Source organism: Macrobrachium nipponense, chromosome 7, assembly GCF_015104395.2.
Source record: "Macrobrachium nipponense isolate FS-2020 chromosome 7, ASM1510439v2, whole genome shotgun sequence".
In the NCBI taxonomy this organism is placed as follows: Eukaryota; Metazoa; Arthropoda; class Malacostraca; order Decapoda; family Palaemonidae; genus Macrobrachium; species Macrobrachium nipponense.
Genome location: NC_061109.1, coordinates 10636849 through 10656156, shown reverse-complemented (window position 1 = coordinate 10656156; position 19308 = coordinate 10636849). Strand labels below are relative to the sequence as shown.

At 39.3% G+C, this 19308-nt stretch overlaps 1 protein-coding gene across 5 annotated transcripts in view; it reads left to right on the top strand.

Moving 5' to 3' along the window:
* Nucleotides 1-19308, top strand: part of LOC135216988 (uncharacterized) — a 358855-nt gene that overhangs the window by 111938 nt on the left and 227609 nt on the right. The window lies entirely within an intron of this gene.

Sequence of the window (19308 nt, the reverse complement as noted above, 5' to 3'; positions counted from 1 at the left end):
ATTGGATATCTCGAGATACTGCAGCCAGGGAACCTTTCTTTCAGCTCATGAAAGACTGCCTGCCTGCAGGGGGAAGGGGACTTTGTCTCGCGACTTGTGAAGAACAGATTCATTTGTCATTGTTTAATGTTTGTGATGGGTTTTGAAGTGTGCCTCTCATTTTTCCTTAAGTTGGGTTGAATTACTTGAGATTTATAAATATAGAGCTCTCTCTCTCTCTCTCTCTCTCTCTCTCTCTCTCTCTCTCTCTCTCTCTCTCTCTCTCTCTCTCTCTCTCTCTCTCAAAAGCACCCTGCTCCTACAATATAATATGATTATACAGTACACATACACATTTATATTTATTGTAATTTTTTTTATATTTTTTATAATTATTAATATATTATTATATTTATATAGATATAATATATATATTTATATAATATATTTATATATAGTATAAAAAAGGCCATAAAACACTTTAAATTTTAATGCTAGGGACTATGGGGGACTTCGTTTCCACCCTATCAAGCAGTGAATGACAGAAGGAGATTCATCAGCGCAATATATGCTTGATAAGGGCGGAAGTTTGTCCACCGAAATATAGACCTTAGCTTTAAACCAGAGTGTTTTAATGGGCCTTTTATACTTGAGACGTATCCTATTTTAACAAAAGAATTTATTTACATAATATATATTGTGTGTGTGTTTTTAGATGTTTGTCAAAGAAACTACTTTCCAAGTAAATTTTTTTTCTTTTTTTAGTTTCCCTTTAATTTATTGCGTCGTCAATAACTTAGGTGTTTTAACGCCAGTTTCAGTAGCTATAATCATTCAATCAGTCAATCCTGCATCTCCATCGAATGGGTAAATTTGGCTGGTGCTTCTTAGCGGCAAAGAATGCAAATTTTTTGTTTTCTGTAAAAGAAAATGATTGAGTTGGCTTTGTCTGTCCGTCCGCACTTGTCTGTCCTCACTTTTCTGTCGGCCGTCATATCTTAAAAACTTCTGAGGTTAGAGGTCTGCAAGTTGGTATGTTGATCATCCACCTTCCAATCATCAAACTTACCAAATTCCAGCCCTCCAGCCTCAGTAGTTTTTATTTTATTTAAGGTTAAAGTTAGCCATAATCGAGCTTCTGGCAACGCAACAGCATAGGCCACCACGGCTGGCTGAGTGTGTTATGGGCCGCGGCTCATACAGCATTATACCGAGACAACCAAAGGATAGATCTGTTTTCGGTGGCCTTGATTATATGCTGTACAGAAAACTCGATTGCCCCGAAGAAACTTATGCTCATATTTTCACTTGTATTTAGAGTGACTGGAAAACCACGCGTTTATGTGCGAAACTTTATCACCAGTAATATGAGGCGAGTTTCTGTGCTGTGATTATTGACGAATGATATACAGCTGTTCAAAAGTTAAGTATATCTCATTTTAACCAGACCACTGAGCTGATTCACAGCTCTGCTAGGGCTGGCCCGAAGTATTAGATTTTTATTGACGTCGCTAGGAAACTACTGATTAATTAACAACGGGACCTACAGCTTATTGTGGCATCTGAACCACATTATATCTCGAAACGAATTTCTAATCATCAGAAATAAAAATCCTCTGGTTCACTGGCAGCAAACTGGGACTATCGGATTGATAGGCGGGCACGCAACCCACTCGTCCACTGAGGAACTACTGCTGTTCAAGAGACTGAGGACTTTATCAGCGTTCATCGCCATTTCTGTGATTATAGAGGCAGTGGTGGTCTTTATAGGTGGGGAATTATTATTATTGTTATTATTATTATTATTAGTGACTTATTCCATTACCGATAAAGACGGGAATTTTAGAATTCAAGGGAGAAATGTCGACAGTATATCCTTCCATAATATGGGTAGTTTATTTGTCATTCAACCATTGGCACTTGCAGAACACTGAAATGTCGCTCGAAAACGTATTCTATCCATAATTAGGTTTTACTGTACCTCCGTTCATATTTGTTCTTCGTCTTCCTTTCCTTAACCCTCTTCTAACAGTGATTTCACAGTGCAACTGCTTTGATGTTTTCCCTCCTGTTACACCTTTCAAATCTCTTACACTGTCAATTTCCATTTCAGCGCTGAATGACCTCGTAGGTCCCAGTGCTTGGCCATTGGCCTAAATTTTATATTCAATTCAACGACCCAAGTTTTTAAGCCCTTGTTAAAAAAAGTGCTTTGCCCTGAGACGCTATGATCAGATTTAAATGTATCAAGTAATCTTATCTTGATCATTTCAGTGGCGTGATCGGTATGGTCTTCCACTGCCACCTCGGGGGACGCGATTTCGATTCTCGGGCACCATTGAGGGGTGAGAGAGGTGTATTTCTGGTGATAGAAGTTCACTCTCCACGTGGTTCAGAGGTCGCGTCGAGCCGTTGGTCCCGTTGCTGAATAACCACTGGTTCCATGCAACGTCAAAACACCGTACAAACAAACAAACAAAAATTGATCATTTCGTGAGACACTGGATACGAGGGCGATTGAATGTGTGGTGTGACCAGCGCTGATCTGGCGACTGAATAACGAGGGCGATTGAATGTGTGGTGTGACCAGCGCTGATCTGGCGACTGAACTGATTTGACGCCAAAAGCAGTCGGGACTGGAGCTGAGAAGTTGATCATCTCTAGTGTTCTCGATAACGTGCCTTTCACGACGTTAATAAATTGCGTCAGGAATTCCTGGAAAATAGAATATATCACGCCATTGGAAGCTTTCTCGTTTGTCCACAGTGGCGCCACCTGTCAGGTTCAAGGCCAGGTTTTTAAAAAATTGTTATTGTTTTTATACGCGTGCAGAAGTTGGGGATATAGCCTCTCTCTCTCTCTCTCTCTCTCTCTCTCTCTCTCTCTCTCTCTCTCTCTCTCTCTCTCTCTCTCTCTCTCTCTCTTGCAAAATTGGATGTTTTCAAGAATTAGTGTTTGTTGCCATTGCGTAGTGTGTATATATATATATATATATATATATATATATATATATATATATATATATAAAGAGAGAGAGAGAGAGCGCAATTTGGATGTGGTAAGCATAAGGAGAATATTAAAAAAAAAAAAAAAAGAATCTATGGTTAGTTTTTAAGATGTGGCGTTCCGCTTTTTCGCTTTTTCCTGGCAAGGTTTCAAGTACTTGGTTACATTTAGGGAATATGCTCCCCGGGCCCCACTAACGTTAGTTAGTATCGAAGTACGACATATTCCTTGCAGGTGTCATAAAATCCAGGCATTGATAAGAACGACTTTTCGCAAGTTCTCCAGCCGAAAGTTTAAATGGCCAAAGGCAGCGTCAGAATAGTGACCGCAATAGCTCTTAGCTCAACGTGTTAGTCTCAAGTAGTATATAGGTGTTATCGACCCTGTTGTGCTTGACCAGGGTGGTTTCTAAACATTGGGTGAAAACGTTCCCCGAGTTACCGCCGGGGAAGAAGATTCACTCGGGTGGACTTTCTCCTCTATCACTTCGATTATTCCCACATTTGAAATAACGCCATCCTGCAACCCTGACCATAAGTAGTCATATGACACTAACGTCATATGACTTTGATGGTATCCAGTATGTAAGAATGACGGACTTGAACCAGATTGTTCAGGTAGCTCACACAGGCTGGCATTTGGGGAAGCGTCAGGCGTGTTTGCTCCTGACTGAACGTTTGCGTTTGAATAGATCGGTATCGTCATATTTCACTGCCGTTTTCTGTTGATTTTGTACTTTGCATTCCTTGAACTGCAAGATCCTTGGTCATAATACGCACTTCTTTTTTTGTCTGTCATTCCTGTTTATCTTTTTAAACGTCATGAATCCGGAATTCTGGAATGACTTTTTTGTATAGAACAAATTTCAGATGTATGATTTTCAAGTACATTCACGCTACCTAAATGGTTATACATCTCTGGTTGCCTTTAAAGTTCTCGTTGGATTCAACAAACGTGAATAGACAGGAAAACTGATAAGATTCACTGAATGATGTGGGGTCTTTTCACGGTTGACATCGGGTTTCTTTAAGTTTTTAGCTGTTTTCTGCTTCTATAATCCATCATCATTGTTGTGTTGTGTCATTTTTAGTTTGAGACAGAATTTAAAGTTGAACATATTTACAACCCCCTTTTTTGAAATTATGGAAGATATAGTAGAATAGATTCTAATTTAGAAAAAAAAATACGGACCCGTTTGTTACCTTTATTAGCTGTTTTCTGCTTCTATAATACATTATTATGGTACTGCTGTGTAAAATTTAGTGAGATACATAATGGAGAGTGGAAGTCTCTCCTACTACGAGTATTTGTTATGATTTGATATTGAAAGGTAATTTAATTATGAAAAACTAGCTACATTTAATACTTTAGGCCTGAAGACAAAAACTTGGCGTTGGTTTTGGGTAGTACAGAACTTAAACTTTCATAGGCCTATAGATTATTAGATAAATGATAATGGGGAAAAAATTGTTTAATAAAAGTTGCTGTCAGAAACTTGGGACTTGAGTTTCCCAAACTTTCCATAGTAAGCCTTAAGCTAAAGAAGTCTTGATCACCACATATACCTGATCCTGGTCTGACTTCACCCTTAAAATACGGGACTGCAATACTGGTACAGACTGGGCTTAAGATCGGTCTTGGAAAAAGATCTTGAACTTAGTAGGAGGAGACTTGCACGTCTGTTCAACTTGTTTTTATATTTTTCTCTTAATTTTTCAAGGATTGTAAGTAGATAACTGAAATACAAATGAAACTGAAGGCATAGAAATATTACTAGATTTCGATAGTAAAGGTAAAGAATCAATAAGGAAAAAGAAAATATATATGAAACTAGTAAATAAAAAAAAACGCATTTTTCCCCTCCAAAACAAAAACCGCCAGGGATTTTTTTTTTTTTTTTTTTTTATTTTTTTTTTTTTTTTTTTTTTTTTTTTTTTTTTTTTTTTTTTTTTTTTTTTTTTTTTTTTTGCACCACCACTGGGTCAGTTACTACTGTCTGGGGTTTGTAGAAGGTGTCAGCTTGAACGGATTTTCTTTTACAGCTGTTAAATATGTTTTGTCTTCCAGCTACATACGAAAGACTAGAGGAACATGGCAGATTCAGCCTTTAGTTACTTATTAAGCTCTGTAGGAAATGACTCCCAGAACCGAAGAAGAAAATGGATCAGTGGAAAATAGTTATGATTATGAATGGACTTGATGGGCAAGTGTTGGAGGAATAACAAAATGAATATTTTCAAGATCTGGTCGTTCCGTTTTGATGAACGACAGAATGTGATGTTCCATCCACGAATTTTCGTAAACCTTTTCCGTCAAGTTCGTTCACGAACCAACGAACGTTATAGAACCTCTTGGTTTCATTTCTTTCTGGATCGAAATTGGTGGATTTAGAAAATGACGTTGGTGCCCAAGTGCTTCAGGTGGCATTTGTTTCATGCACTGGGCAAGATGAGTGAAGGCATTACGGACGCATTTCAGTTATACATGATTATGCCCCTAGCTGCGACTGCTTTCATTCCTTTTACTATACCTCCGTCCATATTCTCTATCTTCCATCTTACTTTCCTTAACCCTCTCCTAACAATATTGCAACTGCTTTGAGGTTTTCTTCCTGTTACACCTTCCAAACCTTTTCACTGTCAATATCCGTTTCAGCGCTGATTGGCCTTAGTTACCCCAGTGCTTGTTCTTAAAATCTATACATAAATCAGTCAATATATAAGTCTGTTTTATTTGTGTGTATATATATATATATATATATATATATATATATATATATATGTATGTATGTATATATATATGTATGTATATATATATGTATATATATGATTGTATATATATATATACATATTATTATATGTGTGTTTGTGTGTGTGTGAGCGTATGTGTTTGTATTCTTAAACTCTGGATCTTTGTGACTTATGCCGTGGCCATGGCCTACAGGCTACTCTATGAGCAAGAGCCCGCACTGGCATAAGGCCAGCCTAATAAAAAACAACGTGGCCATGGACACACCTTGCTGTGTGTCCTCTTGAGACCCTAAGTAAGGCTTTTAATTCTATGAAGCCGAAGTTGATTAAAAAGCTGAATGTGAACACAGTTTTTATTTTAAATCGTTTGATTACATCATATTTGGTTACTGGTGAATCATGCTTGCTTTCATTATTCCGATCGTACCTCTCACTCAGTTGAGGTTTTGCTACGGATCGCGTGAGGAAAATAATTCCGTCGCCTAAGCTACAAACTATAATTGATTTAAAAACTAACAAATTCAGACACTCTTGAGATGCAATCGCCGTCATATTCAAAGTGCTCTACCGTCATTGACCTCCAGGTGGCTGCGTTGCAACCCCTGTGGGCATGACCTCTTCAACCCAATGTTCATGGGAACTCGCTAATGGGATGGGGGACGGGGAAGGACCCATCCCAGTTTTAGGGATTGGTTTCCTCCCGTTCCCGCCTCCTGCTAAAGTTAAGAGCGATTGTGGACCATCCTTGGCATGCGTTTTTTTTTATACATATTACATAAAAGTTCCATATTTTGCAATATTTAAGACAAATTTTCAAGTGGAATCTTTTAATGGGTAATTCTACTTTATAGTACATATATAAAAGTTCCATATTTTGCAATATTTAAGGCAAATTTTGCAGTGCAATATTTTATGGGCCAGTCCTACTTTATACATATATGAAAATTCCATATTTTGTAATATTTAAGACAAATTTTGCAGTGCAACCGTTTAATGGGTTAATTCTTACTTAACATATTGTAATTCCCCTATATAGTTATCTGTAAGTATTTATGTATTGTAATACTACCTGAGTACCCTATCATCCCTGATGAATGACGTTTGTCTAGTCATCAGTAGGGTGGAAAAGGTCATGTATAATGCCACAGCCAATGCCGTCCATCCAAGAGGGCTTTCCCCTATACCAGGGGTTTTCAACCTGGGGTACGCGTACGTCAAGGGTCTGTCAAGGGGTACGCGCTCCCCATGGCACTCGAAGTTAATGAAATGGCTGAAAACAGTTTCAGCCATTTCATTAACTACCTTTGCAGATGATTTGATAAAAATGTATTTTGTTTTTACATCTTAGTACCATAACCTTGAACATTTACTGCATAGCCAGAGTTAAATAATTATAAAAATATTGTCTAATTTTTAATGGAATTCTTTGTTTGCAATAATATTGGTTATATCAGGAGACTTATGTACTTACTATCCCTCTGAACAGTTTTTCTGAGTTGGTTTTGTTTTCCACGGTATACAAAGTGAAGGGGGTACATTACTAAAATTACAAATACCCGAAAGGGTACGTGGGGAGGAAAAGGTTGAAAATCCTTGCCCTATACCCATACCGCGTCCGAGTTGCTTGTTGTGCTGTACTTTATTTATTTATTTATTTATTTATTTTTTTTTTTTTTTGGGGGGGGGAGTGGGTGGCTCAATAAATTGTTTTCTCTCTCTGTTCCTTTTTACGTTTGGGGTTTGGGGTAACTCCTTTTAATGCCGGTATTTTCCACTCAATTCAACCATGTTTTTAGTCGTCACTTTTAACAAATTCTCGGCGAAATAGTGGGGAGAGGGGTTAAGAGGGCGTGTCCTTTGAAATGTCCAAGAAGATGATAAGTCCTCTGTCATAAGTACTACGTTGCATGTCGTGTTACCCACATGTGTCTGCCAGACAGATACACAGAGAAGTTTTTCCTGGCGTTAGTGTCGGCCCTTTTCATTATCGTAACGGTGAAAACAGTCTCCACACCTCGACCCTTTTTAAAAACATTGCTTGCCGCCGAAGCCACTGATATATTTTTTTTTTCCAAGCATCTTCATACGCTACTGATTATTCAAATACTCTCCATCTGATCGCCAGCTTTTAGACATTATGCTGTGTAGAATGTACATATTTTCAATATACGGTTTAATTTCTCTCTCTCTCTCTCTCTCTCTCTCTCTCACACACACACACACACACACATAATTATATGCGTGTGTTCTTAGCTATAGTAGATTCACATCAACAGTGCATTTGATGTCTAGGCCAGTCCCTTACGACGCTCCTGATTGACTGTTGATAATCCAATCACAGGGCTGGTCCGGCTGGAAACTCTCAGTCTCTCTAGAGTGTTCACATGGGTAGGATCTATGTTCCACCTCTCCTGGGGGATACGTCTGTCAAAAGTATCCCTCAGGAGAGGTGGAACATACATCCTGCCTATGTGAACACTCTCGAGAGACTGAGAGTTTCCAGCCCTGTCATTGGCTTATCAACAGCCAATCAGGAGCGTCGTAAGGGACTGGCCTAGACATCAATTGCACGGTTGATGTGAATCTACTATTGCACCTAGCCACTTAGTATTTCATTGTTTTTTTTTATCGCATTGCATTATTTTGTTTTGATATAGTATTTTCCATACAGTTTGGCGCATTATGATAGGAAGTCGTCATCTAATGAGTAAATGCAAGTTTCTTTCCTTTAGGAAGGTTTGCTGGTGGATTAAGTTCGGCTTCAGAATACGGGGGTGTGAAAGTATGAAAGCAGCCGTTCATTTCAGTTGAACGGAAAAATTGCTCTGAGCGGATTAATTTGTATTTGGCCCTGGACCTAGTTAAGGACGTCATTATGGGTGAGGAAGCCATTTCAGTAGAGATAGAGATCCTCCTCACTTTTGATGTAACAGCGCCTCGGTGGCGAGGAGTAGTGCGTGACTCACGTCATATAAAGCAGTTAAAAGTTAAGTGCAGTTGTGCGCTTTTTTGTAGCAAACTCCTCCATTTCGTGCAGTCTTTTTCATGAAACGAGTCATGTAGTGGAATGTCTCGCCGAAAACACCCAGGAGAGATCGGTCATGTTTTGCTGTGCTGTGATTGGCTCGTGTGCATGCGTTCGACCAATCAGCAGCAGCGGAGGGCCGGGCACCAAAACAAAGGATGTAATCTGGTTTCACGTACATTCCAGCGTCATCATGATACGCAGACACCCGGGATTAATCCCGCGACGACCTTGGTGTCAGTCATTACGGTACCGATCTGTCATTCGTTATTGTTTGGTCATGATATGATTCTTAGGAGATGGAGGTGAAACGGCAACAGCATTGATGAAACGACCCCTGTGGAGCAGAGCGAGCGTTTCTCTGTGACCTGGAGACCTTGATGAGTCAATTCGGATCGTTAGAAAACCTAGGTTTTTCATGTAGGCCTTAGGTTCGTGATGAGTGAATCGGTATACTTCAAATGCATCATCGGTGACGAGGAGATCATTCATGACTCAGTCTCGTATACTACGTTCTTTTGTATATTAATGTCAGTAGGAAACATAAAAGACGGTGGTCAAAGTAGAAACGAAGGTTCTTGATATATAATTTGGGGCCTTTAGTGTCATCTTTGTTTATTTTTCATAGTTTACGAACGTTGCCCGTGTTCAGCATTGCAGTGGGCATTTTTCCTGAGAACGAGATGTTGTACCTAAAGAAAGTGATTGTTGCAGTTGTGAGAAAATGAGAAAGAATTTCATAGCACTCATTGTACGAAAAGAGAAGTTGCATTGCACACTCGAGGACAGAGCTTTTACTTTCCCTGTAAAATTCCGGACGCTTTGCTTAATAGTTTCATTTGGTTTGCAATATACGCGCAAAACTACAGATTCTCTCCTCTGTAGAGTGATTTACATATCCAATTTGCACGATAGCAGATACCGAGGACTCCAACGGTTTTATATGTTTAACAATGGGAGTATTCCCGAATCACACACACACACATATATACTATACTCTTAATATTGCGTATCATATATACACATTATGCGCCTTTTTAGGCTTGAGCACAACACTAGGTTGATGCCTTTGTTTGTTTGTTCCTTTTTTTTTTTTTTACTGATGATAAAACAACTGAATGTAGCCTGGAGACCTTCCAGCAGAACTAATATCCGAGCAAGTCGGATATTATTTGTTTGTATTTTCTTTGTTTGTAGTTTCTTAGCCTGACGTTTTGAAGAGCACGAATACCTTATAACAAATTCCAATGACTTCGACGAAATTTGAATTTAAGTCGATTTTTTTTTCTTTCGAAGTAGAGCTCAGAATGTCTTGGAGAGGATATATTCATTGCTTCACATTTCCTTCAGCGCGAAACATTAAAAGCCCATGGCTGCATAAGTCAAAGAATTCTAGTCTAGGACTTTTGTCAAATACGGCCGCTTCAATCGTTATAGAACACTCGTGATATTATTATTACATTAAAACTGTTGCAGTTGATAAGCAGGAATAATGCAGCCATTGTAGGCAGCGTGCTAATGCTGTGAATGACTGCCAGTCACACGGAGAGCAAATTACGTGTGTACCGATGTCATTGGCGCAGCCACGCAAGCGAATGCGTTTCCGGAATGCTCTGTTTTTTGCTCTCAAGTGAGAGTTTTGTTTCCTCCAGTACAGTTGCTCGCTCGCTCGCTCGCTCATGTCCCGGACCAGCGCATCGTGAAGGCGGCCTTCATTACTTGACGTGTGTTGCATCATTACGGGGAACTGTGATCGTTTCTCACAATTATGTAAGCTGCTGATAAGCCGTGTTCAACAGCTCTGGGCTGGACCCGTTGTTTATGGACAGGTTATTTTGTATGTAATGTATAACCCCCAAAGACAGGCAAGACTTCTGGGTAGCGTATTTCCAGTCTAAATCGCCAAATGACGGATAACGCCCCAGTGCAGAAAAGTCAACAGAAAATGTCCGTTCATCCCTTATCGGGATCAGTTTTTCTTTCGAAATGAATGAGAGAATGAGACAATTTTCACTAGGCCTCTCTTCCATTCTCTCCCTGTGACTTGGTCGCTGCTATGTAGACTTTCGCTTTGCAGGAAATTCATCCTGCATCGAAACTATTCCTGTCCTTTCCATTCAGATGAAACAAAAAAATCACCTAAATCACTTTGTCGTTCCTTTCGTATGTTTCGCGTTTTGGTGTCCAACACTGTACACATTCTTTGGCTCTTCTTCTTGTAGTGCTTCTGCAACTATTTCTTCTTCTTCTTCTTCTTCTTCTTCTTCTTCTTCTTCCTCTTCCTCTTCTTCTTCTTCTTCTTCTTCTTCCACCCGTTCTGTTAGTCGATACTTTTCTCATCCTGCCGTCTTCTGACTCGGGGACTCTGGAATACGTTTGTGCTCAAAATCTCTTAAGTCATTCTGAGGTATTTTTCCCAACATTTCTAACTTATTCTTATAAACCTTTAAACATAAACTTTTTTACACTTTTCTTTAATCTCTTCTTCCTTATTCGTCAAGTCATTACATACAAAAAACAGCTATAGTAGATTCAAGTCAACCGTGCATTTGATGTCGAGGCCAGTCCCTTACGACGCTCTTGATTGGCTGTTGATAAGCCAATCACAGGGCTGGAAACTCTCAGTCTCTCTCGAGAGTTCACATGGGTAGGATCTATGTTCCACCTCTCCTGAGGTATATTTCTTTCAGGAGATGTGGAACATACATCCTGCCTATTTGAACTCTCGAGAGAGACTGAGAGTTTCCAGCCCTGTGATTGGCTTATCAGCAGCCAATGAGGAGCGTCGTAAGGGACTGGTCTAGACATCAAATGCACGGTTGACGTGAATCTACTATAAACAGTCGCACAGGCACCAAATGATACATATGGGTAATATATATACAGACTTTAGACCCACCTTTGGATCATACTTTGACGTCAGTTATTCTTCCGTTCTGTCGTAAGCCATCTGTATTTTTAGTTTCTTTCCGTCCTCAGATATTAACAGCTACTGAGGCTAGAGGGCTGCAAATTGGTATGTTGATCACCCGCCCTCCAATCAACAAACATACCAAATTGCAGCCTTCTAGCCTCAGTAGTTTTTTTTTTCATTTAAGGTTAAAGTTACTTATGATTGTGCGTCTGGCACTGCTTTTTGTGCCAACAACACAGGCCACCACCGGGCCGTGGCTGAAATTCATGGGCCGCGGCTGAGAGTTTCACGGGTCGTGGCTGGGAGTTTGTAAAGCATGTTTGTTTCCCTTGCTCTCAGACTTCTAAGTGTTTCTCGACAAAGACAAATGGGCATTAAGCCCTTCATCTCTTAGAGCATTCCATTCTGCACATACTATATATATATTATGTATGTATATAGTATATAGTATATATATATATATATATAGATATATATATATCACATATGATATAATATAGATATATAACATATATATATTATATAGATAGATATATACTAGATATATATATATGATATATAATATACTATATATACATATATTATATATATATATATATATATATAATATATATATATAGATATATATATAGATAATAGATATCATACATACTACATACATACATACATACATACATATATTATATATATAACGATTATATATATATATATATATATATATATATATATATATATACACACACACACACACACACACATATACATATACATAGTGCTGAATTCTGCTTAATTAGTGGTTTCATTCAGATCTCAGTTGACCACAAGGCTATGAAGATATTTGACACTCATGAGAGAGCGTTTGTAATGACAGTGTACGCGCACTTCCTATGCAACTTACGGTCGGCAGTGGGGGGGGTCATATTTGACTGGATGATTTAGTAAGAACTCGCAGAGATGCTCGTTGTTGAGATTGATCCCTTTTTGGAGAGTGGGTTCAGAGACAATGTCGGTAATCAAATACAAAACACTACTTTCCGATGGTAAGTGTAAGGCGTGTTTCAAGTGTCGCACTATTGACCACAACGTCCTTCTCGCCCTCACAGCCCTGATTCAACCAACCACTCACCGCCCACTCCTACGTCCTCCCCTTCTTCCCCCTCTACCACCTCTTCCTCCACCACCTCCTCACCTGCACCCGCCCCCTCCCACTGCTTAGAGGAGAATGGTCGAGAGTTGGATGGCAGTGTTTTCAGAGCTGGTGATGGAGGTGTGGCTGGCTCTCGGAGCCAGATAAGTGTCATAACGAAGTCGTCTCAGTGACAATCCCATTGATCCCAGGAAAGGCAAATGACCCTGCTTGCCAATAAGATAGACACAGTTAATAGTTAATAGTGATTTTGAGTCAGTGATAAAAAATGCATTCGTGCATGTAGTATATGTGTGGTGAGCTAAGATGTGATTAATTACCGTCATCTCAGTGTGACTGATGGGAAGCAGCATTTTGACGTTGTCTTCACGGTACTTATCGTACTTGATTTTGGACAAAGTTGCTTTTCCATGATCAGCGTCGTAGACGTCTGGCATTCCAGTTGAATATATGCTGTTGCATGGCTGTGGAGAAGGAAGGAGTTCGTGTTTTTGGGAAGCAAATGCCTGAAACAGAGAGAGATTTTCGTGGGATTTGTATTGTTTCCTGAAATTGAAATTTATGATGCATGAAGGATCCAGCTTCATTGTTGAACGTTAAAAATTCTCACAGCATCCCCGACTAGCTGTTTAAGTTGATCGTCATTTAAATGAATTGGGATGGGTTAAAATACTGGGTTTTAGGAACGTTCGCGGTCTTCTAACTTTATCCCAAGTGTTAAAACAGTAGCCAGTCGTTTCTGGCAGTCACCTACAACCAAAGCAGCATCTTTAGAACGTTTAGAAGTCAGTGATCCAAAGGGCCAATGAAACCTCCTAACTGAAGTTCGCCGCTTCCAAACATTCTCTTTGGGACTCCAAAGGTAGACGTGCTGCGCTGCACGCTTCAAGTTATGTCAGTTACTGAGACATGCACTGGAGTCGCTTTTGACAGCAGGGTCAAAGTACGAGATACATAATGGCTCCTGCTGGAGTAAGAAATGGGTCATAGTAAGATGCCCAGCAGCAGATTCACTCCTTTACCAAGCTGATCATAACGGGTAAAAAATGCGCCTCGGTATCTTCGGCGCAATCAAGGTTTTTTTTTTTTTTTTTTTTTTTTTTTTTTTTTTTTTTTTTACAGCCTCTATGCAGCGTATAATCAAGGCCACCGAAAATAGACCTATCTATCCTCCATGGTCTCGGTATAATGCTGTATGAGCCGCGGCTCATAAAACTTTATTCACGGCTCGTTCGTGGCTTGTTCTATATCGTTTCCAAACGCACCATTATGGCTAGCTTTTAATAACCTTAAATAAAATAAAAACTACCGAGGCTAGAGGGCTGCATTTTGGTATATTTGATGATTGGAGGGTAGATGATCAACATACCAATGTGCAGTCTTTTAGCCTCAGTAGTTTTGAAGATGCGAGGGGGGACAACAAAAGTGCCGACGCACAGAGAAAGCCGCCACAATATTTTTCATTGACAGAAAACAAAAAAAAAAACAAAATAAGTGTCTTTGGCGTTGGGAGAGATCGCCAGGATTTCGAGAGGCAGACTTAACAAAGCCCAAGACAGATGCTTCCAAAACATTCTGGTATTTTCTTGAGGCCGAAAGGGCTGGTTCAATTATCTCCAAACTCTTGAGTCGTATTATCAGCTGGTCGAAAGGAATGTTAGGTTAATATGACTTAGTTTTTTCCACTTGTTAAGGTTGTGTCCCTTTAGGCTTGAGTAGCATCATATAAGAACAAAGAAGGGTGAGCTGTCTCTGCCATGTCAAAAGCGGTGACGAAAGGAGATTTGGGAGTTCCTGAGAGAACGGATATATATCAATATAGACGACAGGCCACAGGCGATGTTCGAGGCTTCACGGAATCCACGCCTTGGGAACTTTTGATCTTGTGTTATAGAGGTGAACCACGCTTGACCTGTTTGCAGTGTCAAGTCGTTATCACTATAGTAGATTCACATCACCCATGCATCTGATGTCCAGGCCAGTCCCTTACGACGCTCCTGATTGGCTGTTGATAAGCCAATCACAGGGCTGGAGAGTTCACATAGGCAGGATGTATGTTTCACCTCTCCCGAAGAATACTTTTGTAAGACGTATCCATCAGGAGAGGTGGAACATATATCCTGCCTATGTGAACTCTCGAGAGAGACTGAGAGTTTACAGCCCTGTGATTGGCTTATCAACAGCCAATCAGGAGCGTCGTTAGGGATTGGCCTAGACATCAAATGCACGGGTCATGTGACTCTACTATAGAACTGAACGGAAGGAAGAAACCATGACGAGGAGGTGGTGGTCTGCAGTCAAAATCAACTTCCGGCCCTCCCCCGAGGTCTCTGAGCGACCGTGTTGCGGTAACTGAGGCAGAACTTCCGCGGAAGTGCCGCCAAGGATTGGGTCGTGTCCTTATGCACTTCAAGTAACGTTTAACTATGATGGTAATTCCGGGCTGTAAAGGCGACAGAGTACTATCGATTTCTATGTGTCTACCTGTCTGTCTTATCTATCTACTCATTTTCTGACGTTATATGTTATTTAAAGATGCTGAAAGGTATGGCAGTTTAAAGGACATAATGTGTAACTTTCTTTGGTTTACTACATGTAACGAATATATATATATATATATATATATATATATATATATAATATATATATATCTATCTATATATATATATATATATATATATATATATATCTGAGTGTTATTTTTTTCAAGTATGTTACTGAATTGTTTTATCAATTTTGCAAGAATTAAAATGTTTCAATATCAACCATCGATCGTTTTTTGTTATATAAATACAAACAAAAACTATATATATATACTTACACATATGTGTGTGTTTGTGTATCTATATATAACAAAGAACACTCAACGGTTAATATTGAGCCATTTTAATTGTTGCAAAATGGATAAAACAATTTTGTAATATGCTTGAAAAATACAATGAGTACGTGTCTGCTTGTATAGAAATGATATAGATCTCATCTCGCATGAGTAAGACGTCAGTGTTTCAGACACCTCGTGGGAAATGATTATGTGAGACTGAACTTTCCACCTTTCTTAGAGAGCTTTGCGAAGGAGAGTGACCTTCCTTTATCAGTGCGACTCATCCTGCCGTATATAGGTACTATACATCTCGGAGTCGACGCTCGTAAGGTGAGATTGAGGGATGAAAGGGTGGAAAAAAAGTTGCGGTGATGTCGGAACCTGAGAGCAGCTTTTCGTGCCCAGGATAAAGTGACATTTTGTAGTCATCATCATTTTTCATTTTTTCTCCGTTTATATTTGAACACTGGTATCATTCGCTTATATATGATTTATCATACTAATTTATATATAATCCTGATGGGTTACGGGTCTTGCTCTTCAAGACCTAAAGTCCATAATCAATCAATCTCATTACTATTTCCGACGCGACTTTCATTTCTAAAATATTTGCTTGAGACTACGGCCTGTGGCCAAGGGAAAGGGCGGGCCAGGGGTGGCCAGTCATCGTAGTTTTCGATAAGGGTGACATCGTTAAACATCCATTTCCAACTCTCTGAACTTTCTGTTCTGTCGAGTTGATTTTCACTCGAGATCTAGTCGCGAATATGAATTGAAAGTAGACATCATAGAGAGAATTCATTTCAGTATGTGTGAGTGTGTTCTGAATTCATGTACCTTGATACAAAAAAATGGTTGCTCTGGATATTTGTGGATTCCGTCGCAATTTTGAAGTTGGGATCACGGATCCAGCTAGAAGTACACACACACACACACACGCCCCATCTTGATCCTGCAGTGTGCAAATGCGCGTCATATCCAGAGCAGATGGAAAGGACTGGCTATTTCATCGTATCAGATTTGCAGATAGCGAACTCATTTCTGGTGCGGTTACTATCAGCTGACTGCAGTCTTAACAACAACGCGCGCGCGCGCACACATACACAGACAATTGCATATAAATATATATAAAAGCATTAAGCTACAAATGTCCTTTAATATATAATTCACTCTACCTCGGAAATAATGTATTATATATGTACACCGAATATGAATTTTTTCAGTTGATAATAAGTTCGTTGTCTCGTGGGCTCAAACCACTGAAGACAAGAACACAGGACTACAGAGACGCACCTTAGACCACACGGCCTGTATATGAATCACGGTGATGTGATAAAATGCATTTATATATAAAGAATATTTTATTAGAGCTACAAATGTCCTTTAATCTCTAATTCACTTACGGAATTAATATATTTTCGTATGTAAACCGAAGGGGAATTTTTTAGTTGATAATAATTTCGTCCTCTCGTGGGTTCGAACCACCGCCCAATGGACACAGAAGAAATCAGGACTACAGTGACGTTATCGATTCGGCTAACAAGTGAGGTTATAAGTTTACACAGACTCTGACCTTACAAATCACCGTCGAATACCCGAGTTCGACGGTGATTTGTAAGGTCAGAGTCGGTGTAAACTTATAACCTCACTTGTTAGCCGAATCGATAACGTCACTGTAGTCCTGATTAGATATTAAGGGACATTTGTAGCTCGAATAATTTATATGAATCACGGTGATGTGGTAATTATTCATATATAGTATATAAATGTATGTAAGTATATATAATTGTGTGTGCTGAATATGTTAGGCTTATAAATATTAAAATTTGATATAGTAGTTGGTGCATCGCGCTTGTCCAAAGTTCCTTTATAATTCAGCTGTCGACCTCCCAAGTTGTGGCGTAATGATAAGATCTATTAAGCTACCATATTTTGAAATTCACTGACACGGACTTATATTCGGTATTGAAGAATAATTTGTATCAAACTAATCAATCCTAATGATAGGTTTGTGAGTCAAAGTATTACCTATGTTCACTTTTGCCTCTACGTTTCCGGTACATCATATCCGGTGAAACAAAAATATTCCTGTTTCCTACTTGGAGACGCAGCTCCCGGGTGACACTGCAGTCTCTGAATCTTTGCGAAAGTGCTCTGCAAATGTTTGATTGGGGTTTGCGGGAGTCCTGGCCATGATTTGTGTGGAGACCCCCCCCCCCCCTCCACAAAAATGCAACAAAACTACCTGAAAAAAAAAAAAAAAAAAAAATCCGTCTATCCGGAACCACTCAAATTTGTTTCCTTTGGTTTTAATACAGTAGATTAAGTTACTCTTCAATATCGTAGAAGCTGCGGATAACTAGAATCACTGAAGAAAAGATTTAAGAAGGGGGCCATCCCCCCTCTAAGCATTCTTCCCCCAGAAAGGAAAATAAAAAGATACATATATGCTTGTTATGCGTATTTAGTGGGTTATTAAACCAAATTCAAATTTGAGTGCACACCTCAAAATTAGTTTGAATGAAAGTCAGTTATTACTGTATTGTAAAACATTTATCTTATATATATATTTTTTCTAATAGTGTATTGTTTTCCCGGAAGAATTACACGCCTGGTTTGCAGCCCTGCAGGTTTCACTGACTGGCTTGTTATCAATAAAGAAAGGTAAAACTGTCGTAGCATTTGCCTTTGACTCTCAGTAGTGTTGACGCTGACAGAAGTTGTTCGAATTTCGCATTGTCTGGCAGCTGTGCACGGAATATCGAAATGTAGTGTTCTGTAATAGTTCCTTCCGTTTAAGCAGCACGTAGCTTAGCCATCATTCCCCAGTAAAATAGTATCAAAAGACTTTTTAAAAAAAATTCACTGTTGCTCGGCCAGGGATTATCTGTTGCAAATGAATGTTACACTTAGGACAACACGCCAGCCTCGTTTGTGAGAGGATGTTATAGCACATGGAATCAGTTTCAAAGATGGCTTGTGTTGCTTTGTATTTTTGTAGCCCAGCACTGCTCTTCTGTCGCACTCCTTCCATAAAGTTGACAGTTTTAAGGAGAAAGGAAAAAAAGCATTTCATAACATCACAACAAACGATAGCCACGCTCTCTGATATGTCCTCAACCACCTATCGTCAGTCAGCCTAGTGCTCCCCGATGTGCATCTTCTCTTTTTTTTACGGACATTGAATTATTCGTTTCGACTACGGAACTGTTCTCGGGAATGCTGGGTGACTTCGTTGCTAAAGCAAGGCCTATACGATACTTTGTACTATTAGGAAACCATGCAGCCATCTGAATGAAGGTTGGCGGTTTTGAAATCTCTGAAGCCAGGAAGAGTGATTCTGATTTCTCTCACGGGTCTTCCACTTTGTTCGCCAAGTTGCTTCTTATATTTTATCATAGTCTTTTAGTTCATTTCTAAATTTGCTTTCTTCTTGTATGATCTTCATCGGAGGGTCTTTTGTTGTATAATCTTGGTGCACAATGTTCAAATGCTCTCTCGCCTGACTTACAATTTATTCTAGGTTCAAGTAGCCTACTATAGGTTTCACTTGCATGTCTAATCACAATATTCATTTCAGGTCTAAAAGAGCTTAAACAGTTTCACATTCATGTTGGTTCACCATATATTATTTCTCTATGTAATACATATCATTAACGCGAGAAT